General features: G+C 41.1%; 1 protein-coding gene across 4 annotated transcripts in view; it reads right to left on the reverse strand.

Annotated features, from left to right (window-relative positions):
• Nucleotides 1–12,394, reverse strand: part of SGK3 (serum/glucocorticoid regulated kinase family member 3) — a 112,042-nt gene extending 99,648 nt beyond the window's left edge. For 3 of the 4 annotated variants that reach the window (XM_086336727.1, XM_086336730.1, XM_086336724.1), the window contains exon 1: nt 12,335–12,394. The gene's annotated coding sequence lies outside the window, so the exon portion shown is untranslated. Of the gene's footprint in view, nt 1–10,166; nt 10,371–12,334 lie in introns of all 4 variants that reach the window. The other variant, XM_086336725.1, reaches the window with a different exon arrangement.
• Nucleotides 12,395–13,979: the final 1,585 nt, after the last annotated feature.

A 13,979-nucleotide genomic window follows, 5' to 3' on the forward strand; every position in this document is an offset into this window, starting at 1 on the left:
GCAAAATGGTAGATGGTATCTGCGGATGGCTCTCTTTCTAAGGATTAATATAAATGGGGCTGGCTATCGCCAATATGGGATTTTAGAATATGGCAACAGGATTTGTTAGAGTTGGTAAAGTTCATTGGATATTGGCTGCTAACAGTAGGAACTTGACAGCTCTACAGATAACAAATAAGACATTCAAATTCTGTAGGTTCAGAATTTAACATATTCAGGAATTAAATTTAGGATTTTAGCTCCTTTCTATTAGGGAAGTAATATATTTAAAACATTTTCAGTCAGCTTCTTTCCTGAGGTCTGGCAGCAGTTTCTAAATGAAAAATGAATACCATCTCAGAACCCTACAGTAAAAATGAAAGGCCAGTTTTCAAAACTCATTTAACCACAGCCTCATCAGTAGATGGTAATCAGAGTGACCTATAAATCAATTCTGCCTGTTCTCTCTGACGAGGGTCTTTGAAAGGAATTAGCCTTTACCCCCTTCTCAAAGGCAAAGGGGACCCCCTGGTAAAGTTAAGTAGACCAGACCAGCTTCAGATCAGCGCTGCCCCGTGATGGCCACACAAGGCCACCTTCGAGGCCTCACTAAACCCTAATTTGCTGTTGTTTAGTTGCTAAGTTGTAGTCATGTCTGACTCTTTGTGATCCCATGGACTGTAGCCCACTAGGCTCATCTGTCCATGGGATTTCCCAGGCAAGAATACTGGAGTGGGTTGCCACTGCCTTCTCCAGTGGATCATCCTGACCCAGGAATCGAACCCAGGTCTCCTGCATTGGGAGGCGAATTCTTTACTGCTGAGCCACCAGGGAAGCCCAGATCCTAATTTGCTCATCTGTAAAATGAAACCTCCACCTACCCTACAGAGTTATTTTGAGTATTTAATGCAATACTATCTCTAAAGCACCCAGCACATGGTAGGTACAAAATAAATACTAGTCTCTCTTTGTTCTCCAAAGGATAAAATACATATGACAAATGACAAAAACTACAAAAATCATGATGAACGAAACTCTTGGGTTTAGCATACACTGAAAAGAGCAGAATTATCTGAATACTAAAAATAAATCTTTATTTTCTAAAAGACCAAATTCATATAATTTTAAGTAGGGGAAATATAACCATGATGATCAGATACAAGATATCAAAACAGGGGCGGTCTGGAATCAACTAACTGTGCACTAATTATATTGGCATTATATAACAGTTTTATTAGGAAAAACTGAATATCCAGTTTGTAGGATGCTGCAGACAATTTCAGTTAAATGGTTCTTCGAAGAAGCCAACAGTAACTCAAGATTTGGCCATATTTGCAGTATTAGAATTTCCTATAGGAAGGCTTCATAATGAATTTAGTCACAGGACTTGAGAGTGCTCCTGAAAGGGAACAAAGCCAGGACCAGATGTCTGCAAAATACTACTAATCCTTTGAGACTCATCTATACAAGCATTCTTAAAAAATTTTTTACTAAAGACGTATGGAAAAGGGACAACAGAAATATACATATATATTTGAAGTCAGGGAACTCACAGACATAATTTTTTAAATTATTTTTTAAAGTGGGTTATATATTCACCTGGTTAAAACACCTCAAGAAAATATAAAAGAGACTCAGTGAAAGTTTGCTTCCCACCCCTCCCCTTTCCCTACCCACCTAGTTCTCATCACCCAATCTCCAAAATAGATAAACACTTAATTTCTTATGTATCCTTCTTTACACTTAGATGAAGCAAAAATACATTATTTTTCTACACAGAAAGACAAAGCAATTTATATACATATCATTCTGCATCTCAAAGGCAAATTTTTAAATCCTAAAATGTTCCAATGAAAGTGTGAAAATGAAAAACGGAAACCTCATTTAAAATGGTCAGAAGCAAAAGTAAACATCAAACTAAAGAGTTTTTGCACAAGGCAGGAAATTATCAACAAAATGAAAAGCCTGCCTCCTGAATAGGAGGGAATATTTATAAATGATATATCTGATAAGGGGTTAATATCCAAAATATACAAAGAACTCACACAACTCGATATCAGAAAAAAGCAAAACAAAACATATAACCCAATTTTAAAATAGGCAGAGGACCTAAACAGACACTTTCTCTAAAGACAACATAGAGATGGCCAATAGACACATGAAAGATATTCAACTTCACTAATCATCAGGGAAACACAAATCAAAACGGCAATGACATATCACTCATGCCTATTAGAATGGCTGTCATCAAAAAAAACAACAAACAACAAACGTTGGTTAAGAATGTAAAGAAAAAGGAACCTCATGCACTGTTGATAGGAATATAAATTGGTACAGCCACCATGGAGAACAGTAGGGAGGTTCCTCAAAAGTTTACACTAACAGAGCTAGCATATAATCCAACGATTCTACTCCTGTGTATTTTCCCAAAGAAAACAGAAACAGCCCCATGTTCATCACAGCATTATTGGCAATAGCCAAGATATGAAAGCAATCTAAGGCTCCATTGATAAATAAATGGATAAAGAAGATGTGGCAATACATAATGGAATATTCAGTTCAGTTCAGTCGCTCAGTCGTGTCCGACTCTTTGTGACCCCATGAATTGCAGCATGCCAGGCCTCCCTGTCCATCACCAACTCCCCGAGTTCACTCAGACTCACGTCCATCGAGTCAGTGATGCCATCCAGCCATCTCATCCTCTGTCGTCCCCTTCTCCTCCTGCCCCCGATCCCTCCCAGCATCAGAGTCTTTTCCAATGAGTCAACTCTTCCCATGAGGTGGCCAAAGTACTGGAGTTTCAGCTTTAGCATCATTCCTTTCAAAGAAATCCCAGGGTTGATCTCCTTTAGAATGGACTGGTTGGATCTCCTTGCAGTCCAAGGGACTCTCAAGAGTCTTCTCCAACACCACAGTTCAAAAGCATCAATTCTTCGGCGCTCAGCCTTCTTCACAGTCCAACTCTCACATCCATACATGACCACGGGAAAAACCATAGCCTTGACTAGACAAACCTTTGTTGGCAAAATAATGTCTCTGCTTTTGAATATGGAATCTAGGTTGGTCATAACTTTTCTTCCAAGGAGTAAGCATCTTTTAATTTCATGGCTGCAGTCACCATCTGCAGTGATTTTGGAGCCCAAAAAAATAAAATCTGACACTGTTTCCCCTGTTTCCCCATCTATTTCCCATGAATATTACTCAGTCACAAAAAATGAAACACTGCCATTTGCAACAACATGGATGGCCACAGAGGGTATTAGGCTTAAGTGAAAGAAGTCAGACAGGAAGATAATACCATATGATTTCACTTTTATAAGTAGAATCTAAAAAAACAAAACAAATGAACAAACATAACAAAACAAAAACAGACAGAGACAAACTGGTGGTTGCCAAAGGGGAGGAGGGTGAGGGGATGAGTGACATAGGTGAGGAACAGTTAAAGGGACAGACTTCCAGCTATAAAATAAGTCACAATAATGTAACATACAGAATAGGGGATACAGCCAATAATACTATAATGACTTTGTATGGTGACAGATGGTAACTAGACTTACCATGGTGACCATTTTATATAGTATAAAAATACAGAATCATTAGGTTATATACCTGAATCTAATATAAAATTTTAAGTCTATTATATTTCAATTTAAAAATTTTAATAGGGAAAAAATTATTTTAAAAAAATAATAAAATTTAAAAATAAGATAAACTACAGTCAGGAAGCCCTGAAGCAGGGGCTTTCACACATTACCCTGGTTGGTGGTGGCTGCTTGCAGACCTCAACAGGATGCTTACTTCATATACCCCTGCAGGAGGAAGGAAGTTTTCTCCTTGCTCAGCACCAGCCCAGCCAATGAGAAGTCAACAACTAAACCAATAAGGGGCTTCCATAACCCTGATTTCTCTCTCCTCCAAAGGACTTCTATTCAAAAACAGTCCCTCCCAACTTCTCTTCCTTTTCTGTAGAAAAGACCTCTCCTTTCCTTTGTTCTTTGGACTCACCTACAGTTCACTATAGTTTGCTCGTCCTGAACTATAAAGTGTGTCAGTAGCTCAGTCGGGTCTGACTCTTTGCAACCCCGTGGACTATAGCCGGCCAGGCTCCTCTGTCCATGGGATTTCCCAGGTAAGAATACTGGAGTAGGTAGACATTCTCTTTTCCAGGGGATCTTCCCAACCCAGGGATCAAACCCAGGTCTCCTGAACTATAATTCCTCTGCTATGCCTGAGTGAATTTGATTTTGCTGGCTAAGTCACCTACCTCTTTGTTTTAAAGACTGATTAAAGCAACAAATACATTCAATGGGACAGGGGCTTCTGTTCACACTTGAGTGGATTTTTAAAAGGAGGAACAGAAATAAATGTTAATGTTAGTAGGAATTAGAAATAAAGGAAATCTATGTCAGACATGGGGGTTCCCTTGTGGCTCAGAAGGTAAAGAATCTGCCTGCAATGTAGGAGACCTGGGTTCGATCTTTGGGTTGGGAAGATCCCCTGGAGGAGGGCATGACAACACATTCTACTGGATACTACTGGATACTGAATACTTCTTTTCTTGGAGAATTCCCATGGATGGAGGAGCCTGGCGGGCTACAGTCCATGGGGTTGCAAAGAGTCGGACACAACTGAGTGACTAAGCACAGCACAGCACAGCACATGGCAGACACAAAAATCAAGGAAGGGGACATAGTTTCATAAATCTCTGAAAAATCCTTCACAGCCAAACACTGGAGCATCTTATCTTTCATGAATTAAAAGGATCATTTCCCAACAAATAAGAAGTAAATTAAACCAAAAATTCATGAGAAGAGAGAGTAGGGGGTAAAAGCAGATGAATTAGAAAGAAAACTAAAAGTACTGATGTTGAAATGGACTAAAATGTAAACTATGAATAAATATGTTTTTCATATTTTTTTTATTTACAGTAAAGTCTTAACTTCTGACTGTTTATTAACAGTAGTCCAGGTTCAAATAAGCAAATAAAACAGTGCTTTCATGTTTAAGCCATCATCAATTTTACCACCAGGCTGTCTGGAAGCTGGATAAAAATATCTTTTTAAAACCTTTTTCATCCCTGCTTATGAAAAAATAGGCCTTAATTCTCAGTGCAGCCTAAATAGCTATTGCCTTGGTCCTGAGCTCCTTATAATATTTGGCTCAGGTCCCATTATAGGTGAGCTGAAGTTGCTATGAAGTCAGCTGCTGCTGCTGCTAAATCACTTCAGTCGTGTTCGACTCTGTGCGACCTCATAGACGGCAGCCCACCAGGCTCCCCCGTCCCTGGGATTCTCCAGGCAAGAACACTGGAGTGGGTTGCCATTTCCTTCTCCAATGCATGAAAGTGAAAAGTGAAAGTGAAGTCGCTCAGTCGTGTCCGACCCTCAATGACCCCATGGACAGCAGCCTTGGAAGTCAGCTACCTGGGCTAAATCACCTATGTGCATCTTTTGAGAGAGCTTCCAGGGATATTCCTGCATCCAGCACCACTTCTCTAACTCCCAAGAATGGAAGGCTGATCTACATGTGCTTCTCACCAATGCATTTCTCTGCTGATGAAAGGCTGCAAGAAAAGGGTTTGGAATCCTGACACAGCACATCTCAAAGACTGCTAACCTTCGGTCTAAGAGTTGGTGATGGACAGAGAAGCCTGGCATGCTGCAGTCCATGGGGTCGCAAAGAGTTGGACACGACTGAACTGAACTGAACTGAACCTTCTTCATCTTCTGCTTAAAGACAAAGAGGTTGCTTTTAAACCAGAATTGGACACGACTGAACTGAAGTGAACCTTCTTCATCTTCTACTTAAAGACAAAGAAGTTACTTTTAAACCAGATGTCGAAACTTAACCCGAATGAACTTTTTGGCCAATCCAATATTTTCTAAAAGGAACAGTGCTCTTATCCAGAAGTGAGCTTTTAAGACCAAAACACTCTCTACTCAATCTATAACATGGTTAATATCTTCAGTGAGAAAAAAAAAATAGCACAAAATAATGCTACTGCCATGACATGAATCAAAAAAAATTATAAATAGTTTTAAATTTTATCATATATGCCAATGCTTAAGGAAAAAACAGCTTATTTAGAGATGAAGAGGTGGGTGGAGACTTCTGTGGAAATTTTGGAAGGAATTACCGGGTATTCTCAAACACTAGTTCTTTATAATATCTACCTTTCCTCCCAAACTAAAAGCTTTCCTTTTCCTTATTAAAGGCTTGTTCTTAACAGTATTGCCATGATTAGTATCTTTTTTGCTCAAGACCAAAATAAAGAGGGAGGAATGGAGAAAGGACAGAGAGAAATATTCTTAAAGCAAAAGCAGGAAGAAGAGAATTAAGAGAACAAGGTTAAAAGAGGGACTAAACTCTCAGAAAGTGGGGGGGAAGCCACAGAAGGATACAGGAGGAAAGTATGGGTCACAGCTTGTGTAGGAGAAAAACAGGGTGGAGAGATTAGCCCAGACAGACAGTGTCTGGAAAAGCTGGTGGAGTTAGTAACTAGACAGTTGTATGCATGAAATTATTCTAAATCAACTGTTACTAACTCTGAGACAGCCTATAAGATGAAGATCACAAGAAACTTCAAGGTCACCTATTCCTACTATAGGAGGGAGCTCTGTTAAGCCAATTACTCCATACACTGTACTTATCATTAGGAAACTATTTCAAAACATCTGAAGTTCAACTATTCTAATCTTCAACTGAATTCAACACTTTTCCCTTGGTTTAGGTCCATTATTTCTGCTTTTCCTTTTATGATCGTAATTGATGATATATGAATATCCTATCATTTCTCTTCTTAAATATCTTGTATTTTAGATGTGCACAGAACACAAATGTTGACTCACCTCCATCAACAGGATACATGCTTTATGCTGATTTGGATGGGTATTTCGGTCCATCCGACACCCTCACCTCATCCCCTTTATGAGCACTAGTATAAATTTCCAGTAGTGCTATTCAGGTTTGGGGAATGGCAGGTGGCCAGGAAATACAGTAAAATAACTTGCTCCAAAGTGCCTGGAATCTCTGATGTTGGCTGACTAAACAAACACGATTCTCTAAGCGACAAAACAACCCTGTGTAAGGGAAATTTTTAATGGCATTGGAAATATGGATATGCACATACATATGAAAGTTTACAAAATATACTCTAAAATGCTAACAGTGATTGAGTGGTAGGTTTACTGATGATTCTTATTTTCTCTTTTTCTTCTTTTAATTTTTCTTAAAAATGTATTACTTTGGTGATTTAATATTTTTTAAAAGATACGAAAGAGTGCACATATAGAAAAGAGAAATAGAAAATGGATAAATTAATTACAAAGTGGAATATTATGCAGCTGTCAAAACCAATGATGCAGACCTACAGATGTCCATGATAAGGTGTTAAATAAGAGATAAAAGGACAAACTGTATGGAATGAGTCCCATTTAAAAAAAAACTCTATATATATTTACAGATATACATACTTATATAAGCATGGGGTAAAGGCTAGAAGAAAATAAAAACCCAGCAGTGGTTACCTTTGTCGTTAAGATTAGAGTGAAGAGGACTTATTTTTTTACTTCACACACTTCTCAACTGTTTAAATTTAAGGGCATACTTTTTAATTAAAAAGAATATTTAGAAAATATGAGACAAACTAAAATAAAAATGAGAAAAAAGACGACAGTGTTTTCTTGGGAAATTAAGAAATTAAGAAGATGATTTCTATATTCCATTTTAGCTGACCATATACAACTGAGCGACTCACATACACACGTGTAATATATACGTGTATTAGATTATATAGTCTATATACTGGTCCCTATGCACATTTATCTGCATTTGTGGATGCTGAGTTGGAAATCAGATTATTTTAACTTCGACCTATTTTTATTCTAAAAAACAAGGAGGTAAATAACTAGAATAATAAAGTTCCTTCTCATTTTTCAATTCAAGGAAGCAGTCAGCCAAGTCCTTAGTGAAGCCCCACTGGACTGAGGACTTTTCATCCAGCAGCCAGTAGATTGGCTAGTCCACCAGTGAGTTCGATTTTGCATCTGAATATATTAGATGTGTTAGTCGCTCTGTTGTGTCAACCCCATGGACTGTAGCCTACCAGGCTCCTCTGTCCATGGGATTTCTCAGGCAAGAATACTGGAGTGGGTTGTCATTTCCTCCAGAGGATCTTCCTGACCCAGGGATGGAACCCAGGTCTCCCAAATTGCAGGCAGATTCTTTACCATCTGAGCCACCAGGGAAGCCCACTTTCCATCTTACGTATTATTCCTCTCTTTTTTTCTTCTTAAAGTCACTCAGTCTTGTCTGACTCTTTGCAACCCCATGGACTATACAGTCCATGGAATTCTCTAGGCCAGAATACTGGAGTGGGTAGCCTTTCCCTTCTCCAGGGGATCTTACCAACCCAGGGATTGAACCCAGGTCTCCCCCATTGCAGGTGGATTCTTTACCAGCTAAGCCACAAGGGAAGCCCAACAATACTGGAGTGGTAGCCTATCCCCTCACCAACAGATCCTCGGACCCAGGAATCCAACCGGGGTCTCCTGCGTGGCAGGTGGATTCTTTACCAACTGAGCTATCAGGGAAGCCTACATAATTTGCCTTACATAATCACCCTTCTTTCACTCACCCTCATTGCCCATCCAAGGAAAACAGATTTCAGTGTTGAACAATAGAAGAAACTGTGGTTACAAGGAGGTGAACTAAAGCAGGTTTTCGGGACCTGTCAGACACAGGAAAGGCCCTGAGAAATTGGTCAAGAGCAAGAAGATTTACCCTGCCTAGTTCTCTTTGAAAACTCTCTGGCTCAACTTTAGACAGGCAATAACATTTTACTTCTTGAGGCTCTGAAACAGCCTCCAACATTGGATTTCCATGTTGTCTTCTTCAGCAATGATAACTCAGAGTTAGTATAGACTTAAAATTTCTTTGACATGAACTACCAGATGTGGAATCACTACTATCTTTCTCCATTAAATTTTTTCAAAAGTGAAATGAGAACAAAGACTCCACCATAAAGAATGCAATAGGTAAAGGAAAACAGAGACACTGAGTCCTTTAACATAATGCGGGGGCTGTTTCTGTCAGGAATAACATGTTACATAATTTGAGTTTCATGAATCAGCAGTTTTAGCCTGTAATTACAGGAATTTTTCAAAAAGGGAAGGAAAAAAAAAATCCCTGAGGATTGGAAAAGGTAAAGTAGTTTTTGAAACGAGGCAGGTTTCAAAAGTATTTTATTCCACCCCCATACAAAAGAACGTTGACAGGCAGATGACTCAGTCTGGCTTCATTAAGGGTTTCTTAACACCTAAAATTCCTCATGGGAAAGCCCACCTCATCTCTCATTTTCCTCCATAGCCCTTCCCAGTTCCTCCCACCAGGTAATTGCCATATTTTCCTCTCTCACTGAAGGTTATCCATGTAGAAGAAACATACTTTAGGATATACAGAGTTACACTTGAAGGAGAAAAGTTGAGGATTTTTGTTTGTTTTTTGAAATACTACAGTAATTGTAACACTTCAAAAAACACAGCAGTGATGTCAAACACTTCAAAATAATTATAATACCTATGATCTCTGTGTTTGAACTTGCTCATAAACCCAGGTGGCTTAATTGAGTTCACTTAGAATGAAAACCTACAGTGATTGGCAGTCCTTAAAAATGATCTCGAATGATCAGGAAGAGACAAGAAAAGTCAACACAACCATGAGAGCCATGTGTTCAATGGCAACTATAAATCAGAGGGGGGAAAAGTAGGATGCTTGGAAAAGGGGAATAACCAGCTTATTTGCTTTTTCAAACACCAGAGATGATCAGTTCCAAGAAGTTCAAAGGACTTTCCAGCTCATCCCTTTTGTAGAAATTACGTGGTAGCAGATACTGTTTGAAAAAGAGAGGTGTTAGATTAGGCCTGGCAATCCCTTAGTCACAACTCAACTATGGTGTGACAACTCAACATATAATGTTTTGAAATACAGCAAGAAGTCTGAAGTCATTGGGAGTCATTCATTCCACAAATGTTTATTACAGGCTGGCACGTGCCAGGCACTGTCTATACACCTGCTCTCTATTCAAGCTCTGCCTCTTACCAGCTGTGCTATCCAGGCTAAAGCACTTTCACATTTCTATGCCTCAGTTTCCTCATCTGTAAAAGTTGGAATGAAAACTGGCTACCCACCTCATGAGGTCTCTCTGAAGAGCAAATAAGTATACACGGAAGCACTCTGTAACCCATGGAAGTGCTGGTTGCCATTTGGCTGAACTGAGGTCATGAATGTCTATGTGCCATAAAATTATATCAGAAGAAAGTGAGACTTCTTGCTTCCAGGAGACACTTCATAATCTTATTAAATAAGGCTCAGAGTGTCATTTCATCATCTCCCTGGAAATTTAAATATATGAAACAGAGAAAGCTAGTATGATGTGCAGATTTTGACATTAGATTCATAATCACCGTAATGACAAGAACCATACTTATTTTAGTCACCATTCTGGGTTTCCATCTGGCCATCAGGCTAAGGCACCCATTTGAAGAGGGTGCTTAACTCTGGAAAATATTCTCTCAATATATCTGCAAATCACAAAATGGTTACCTAGAAGGTTGACCCATCAACTCAGCGTTACCTGAGTTTTACAGTTTACAGCAAATGGTAGTAAAATTACAAAGTATTGTTTGTTATGTGGATGTGTTCAAACAAAAATGTTCTATTTTATAGTACATTTCAAGTTCAGTCTGACCCTCAAATCTAAGCTACAGTCACGTCTGTGTGTATATGTTAGTCGTTCAATTGTGCCTGATTCTTTGCCACCCCATGGACTATAGCCTGCCAGGCTCCTTTGTCCATGGAATCCTCCAGACAATAATACTGGAGTGGGTTTCCATTCCCTTCTCCAGGGGATCCTCCTGACCCAGGAATCAAACCTGGGTCTCCTTCATTGCAGGCGGGTTCTTTGCCATGTGAGGCACCAGGGAAACCCAAGCTACAGTCATACCAATTGTCAAATATATTAGGAAGGAAATAAAATTAAGCTCAGTGCAGTGGCAGCTGAAGAAAGGGGAAGTTCTGGTCTCCTCAGAGTTAGTTAAGGATGGGCACTCTGTCCACTGAGAAGGACCATGATATTGAAGATGCTAGCGATCTGGCCAGAAATCTGTAAGAAGAGTTCTCACTCCCTTCACTACAGACTCCCTTCCCCCAGGGGAGTAGATGGGTGATGGCTTGCTTTACTGGACTGGAAGCCAAGCCGGCTAGAAGGCACACCCAGTCCTAAAATATGCCTGAAACTTCCTCTGTTTCTAAAAGCTCTTGCAATGACATTCAGGGAACTGAAGTATGCACAGCCTGGACACTGCTAGACCTGCTATAATTTAACATTTTGAGTTAATAATTTCAGTTAATATTTATAAAACACTTAGAACGAGCCTAACACATGTCAGAGCTACCTAAGTGTTTGATAAAAAAGCACTTCCCAGATTGGCTGGGTGAATGATCAACCTACTGACAAAGTAGAGAATCAAAATACACAACGGTCTACTTTTTTATTTTTGACCCTGATAAAGACTTAGAAACTGTCGTGTTCTGCATCTCAAGTGTACCCTGTACAGCCTTGTGCAGAACTGAAACTCTAGTCGTGGTTCAGAAGTCACTACTAAATTAAATAACCTAAGAGTTTAAGTTTCAACAGATGAATTCTTTCTCTTTTCTGTCTTTCCCGGTAACCACCACTAAAAATGACAAAATCTAAAAATCCCAAAGCATTTCTAGATGGCACATACCATGCTCAACTGGGAATCAACAAAGCCAAATGAACGCTAAAAGGGACAGAAAAGGTTTCAAATCACAGAGAGCTTAAAGGACAGCCACGCATTAAGGTTTCAGACGGCAGGTTCGCTGACAACAGGTTAAGGATTTCGGTGCCCTCGCAGATCCTCACAGGTAACCTGCACCCACTTTCGACCTCAGGTAGGGGGTCTCCCACCCTCCTGGTTCCCGGCTCCGAAGCTGCACTCAGATTAACAACATCTGTCCCCGGGGACACCCCTCGGGCGTTTAGAAATCGCAAAGCAGACACCGATTTCACCTCGAGGAAACAAAGACCACAAACTCTCAGAGTCGAGGGCTGGGCGAGGGAACGGCTTTTCCCACCCGACCAACGCGGAGGTTTCCGGGCTGAAGGACGGGGGCGCCGCCACGGGACCCGGGAAAGTCACGTTTGCTCCAGAAAGAGGCAGCCGAGGAGGCCCGGGTACCCTCGCCCCGCCCGGTCCCACCCGCCCGAGGGCCCGACTGCGGCCCGGCCGCTCGCCCGCCCCGCGGCCCAAGGTCCCCGCCGCCCCGCACCTACCCGGCTCCGCGGTGCTGCCTCCCCGCGTGGCGGTCGCGGAGCCGAGCGCTCTCGTGCTTCCTCCTTCCCGGGGAGGCCACCGGGCGCTGGCGTTTCCTCCCAGACGCGTCACGGCGGCCGGCTCCTCCCGCAGGGCGAAGCCGGGCGACCGGCAGCGCGCGGGGAAGGCCCCCGCTCCGGGCTGAGGGGCGGCCCGCCCCGGGCCGGAGGCGCGGGCTGGGCGATACCCCCAGCCGCGGAGACCCGCGCTCCGCCCGCTTCCCCGAGGACCCTCGCGAGAGCCCCCCGCCTCGCCCGGGGCGCCAAGTTCGGGGGACCCCGCGGTAACCGCCTAGACTCCCCAGGGTTTTCCGCTGCTCCGCTTGTAGTGACCGCTGCCCTGGGGCCCAGGAGCGGTGTGGGCCATCGTGCCCGGCCCGGCCGGGGATTCTAACCCTGGTGCGCGGAGGGGGCAGGACCGCCCGACCCCCGGAGGCTCCCCCAGAGCCACCCGGGAATGGTCTGGTGGGCATGTGTAGTGGTGTAATGTAGAAGTATCCAGATAATTTTAGGGGAACAGCTGTGCTTCATTTAACATTATTTGCACAATTTTCTACTTTTTCATCAGCAGAATTTTGGCCTTTGTAAGATGGGAGAGCGCTTTCACAAAGTGGCAGGTCCTGTGTACAGAGAAATTTCCTTTCCACAGCTATTTTTGGATCTCTCTCTCTCTCTATATATATATGTATATATTGGGAAAATGGGCATAAAGTACAGTAGATATTAAAATCCAATACATACAAATCAACATATCGCCAGTGGTCCTTTGTATATTTTCTGTGGTCCACACAAAACAATCCATACAATAAAGCACAGAGAAGCTAAAGAAGTTCCTCTAGTAACAAAATCAACAAGTGATCAGTGTGATCTCTTAATGAAAGCTATATTCACTGGACTGAAAAATTTCTCAGACAAAAGGAAGTTTTGTGACAATGAACTCCAAGTGAGATGATAGACAAATACCTGGCTATTACTATTTTTCAACTTTTTTTTCTTTTGTTTGAAAAACAAACATCTGGGAACCATTACCTTTTCAAGAGAAATTTGTCCTCCTACTGTGAAGAACATAACACACACACACACATCCCCATCTTGCACAAACATTTCAAGACAGGAAGGTTGGTGGGCAATGTTCAGCTGATAAGCTAGTAAGACTTCAGTTATTTTGCATTTACAATCTGAGAGCTGCAATTTAATACCTTGATTTCTCAGAACACTAGAGGTCATAAATATATTCAAGAACTATTAAAGGACTTTTTCACTTAATTAAAAGCACACACTTTAAGGCTGATCACTTTGATTAATCATATTCCCCTACAGATATAGATCATATCTCCATTTTCCTTTACATTTCCAATTTCCAAGTTTACACTGTAAAAGCTATTGAATTTTCAGCAATATCTAGCTGATGTTTATGCCTTTATAAAAGGTTTCGTGTACATTTCACATAAGGATTTTTTTTTAAATAGAGTTTTTTTGTTAGACTCTGGGTTCTAATATTTTGTTTGCAAATATGATTCATTTCATGAGATAGGGCAAATATTTTGTTCATCTGTTATATTTATATGTAGAAATTATGAGCACAAGCTTTGGAATCAGACTCAGA

The sequence above is a fragment of the Bos grunniens genome, chromosome 14 (genome assembly GCF_055505025.1).
Source record: "Bos grunniens cultivar Pamir isolate PY7600 chromosome 14, Bosgru_T2T1.0, whole genome shotgun sequence".
Taxonomy (NCBI): domain Eukaryota; kingdom Metazoa; phylum Chordata; class Mammalia; order Artiodactyla; family Bovidae; genus Bos; species Bos grunniens.